We start from the raw sequence: 2500 nt of genomic DNA, 5'->3' as shown, positions 1-2500 counted from the left end.
ACGCGTACATACACACAGACACGCGCAAGATATCTAACAATGCAGTGAAGGGGAAAAATCTATTCCGTCGCTTTTGTTTCCAGATCAACGAGAAAGAGAGAGAGAGAGAGAGAGAGAGAGAGAGAGAGAGAGAGAGAGAGAGAGAGAGAGAGAGAGAGAGAGAGAGAGAGAGAGAGAGAGAGAGAGAGAGAGAGAGAGAGAGAGAGAGAGAGAGAGAAGTTACGACGGAGGGAAAAATAATAAAAAAAATATATATATATATCGCGAAGCCATCGATCACGGCATCTCAGCAGGACATCTTCTTCTTATTCCTTCTTCGTATTGTAATTTTTATTTACTCTGTCTTCTGTTTCCATCTTCGCTTTCGCTTTTTTTTTTCTCTCTCTCTCTTTCTCACTTTTCTAACCTCCTTCCGTCTATTTTTTTTATATGTGTTTTATTTTGTTTTCACTATTTCCAGATTTCGTTTTTCTTTTATGGACGTCATCTCTTTCTTGTCTTATTTATCTCTTATTCTTTCCTATACCCATCTTCGCTTTGTCTTTCTACCTTTCCTTTTCTTCTTATTTTCTGCTTTTTTTTTTTTAATTCCAATTTGTGCTTCTTTTCTTCCTGTCCTCTCTCTCTCCGTCTTCCTTCTCCTGTTGTTCATATTTCCATCTTTGTTTCCCTTCTATATGGTTTTTATTTCTCCTGCTTTCATATATCTTCACTTCCTCTCTTCTCCTTTCATATCTTTTCTTTCACTTCATATTTATCACTTTTCTCCTACGTTCATTTTCGTTTCCCCTTTTTCCTTCCACTCTTTTTCTATCTTACTTTGTTTCTCTCTTTCATCTATTCCCATTTTTTTTCTTTCCTCTTTCTTTCTACTGTTCCTCCTATTTCCATCTTCTTTTCTTCGCCTTTGTCTCTTTAATTCCTCTCATTTTCTTTCCCCTTCTTCTTATCCTTCTTTCACTTTTCTCCTTTTCTTTCTCACCTTCGTTTCCGTCTTTAATTCCTCTTCCTTTCGTTCCTTCATCTTCTTTTCCCTTTTTAATTCGTCTCCTTCTCTTCCCTCTTTAATTCGTCTCCTTTTATTCTTCTTCTCAACAATGAAAAGACGATATTGAACGTTATTGAACAGTTTTCTATTCCGATAATGTGTTACAATGTACCATAACGTTTTCTGATATATCCTAGTTTATCATATATCTAAGTTTAGTTTATATCATCGTGATTTATATATCAAAGGCGATTCAAATGGGTACGTCTCTACGCCTCACGGGGGTAAGGGGGTGGGGGGAGGCATATCGAACTGTCATTAATAGCGAAAACGTAAATTATATAAATCAGTGGAGAGATATACGAGTACATGCTGATATCATGCGAAGATATCTTAAACTATGTGGATCAATATGAGAAAAAAAAGTCTGATTCCTTATCATCCGCTGAAAAAATAATGTGAGTATTCACAAGGAAAAATTATTTCCCTGTGTGCATATTTGTATTATGAGTGTATGTGTGTGTATGTGTGTATGTGTGTGTGTGTGTGTGTGTGTGTGTGTGTGTGTGTGTGTGTGTGTGTGTGTGTGTGTGCTGTGTGTGTGTGTGTGTGTGTGTGTGTGAGAGAGAGAGAGAGAGAGAGAGAGAGAGAGAGAGAGAGAGAGAGAAGAGAGAGAGAGAGAGAGAGAGAGAGAGAGAGAGAGAAAGAAAGAGAGAGAGAGAGAGAGAGAGAGAGAGAGAGAGGGTGGGGGGCATTTCATAGCGTGCGCTATTTTAGTAGTACAGAATGCGCACTCCTAGGTTTCGCTAACTAGTTAGATATTCTGTTAATAACACTTCATACACGTAATATGACATCGAAACCGCAGGCTTGCTGATAATAATATGGTGACCTTACGACTTTGTGTTTTAAATATATAACGATGATCGATCTAACTCACGACTTTACGTATTCTGGCTCCTCAATACACAGTCAGTTTATACAGGGCAGAGAGAATTTTGATATTAAACAGTATATTCAAGTACACAAATGCCAACGTTTTCATCTATTGAAAATCATTACAGATGACGAAACCAAATCACCTCCGTCACTTGCGATTTAATGATGTCCTTGACGATTTTAATGCAGTTTGATACCACGATCGCCATTAAGCAAAACAAAACACAAAGCAGAAAAGAGAGAGAGAGAAAATTTCGTCCGGCAATTTGCAACGGATACTCCTGTCTACGCTAGCGATGAGGGGCATTCAATGTTCTCTGATTCGCAATGGGGCGGCGTCACGCGTTCTTAAATCTTAAAGTCTTTGTTCTCTATTTATGGATCTGGACGTCGTAAGGGTGAAGCAGCAGGAGGAGGAACATACTGCATCTGAGAGGGAGGAAGGGAGGGAGAGAAGAAGGGAGGGGAGGAGGGGGAGGGAGAGAAGGAGGGAGGGGAGGAGGGAGGGGAGGAGGGGGAGGGAGAGGAGGAGGAGAGGGGAGGAAGGAGAGAGAGAGGAAGGAGGGAGAGAGA

This window comes from Penaeus monodon, chromosome 36 (genome assembly GCF_015228065.2).
Source record: "Penaeus monodon isolate SGIC_2016 chromosome 36, NSTDA_Pmon_1, whole genome shotgun sequence".
Taxonomy (NCBI): domain Eukaryota; kingdom Metazoa; phylum Arthropoda; class Malacostraca; order Decapoda; family Penaeidae; genus Penaeus; species Penaeus monodon.
Note: the sequence above shows the minus strand (reverse complement) of the source record.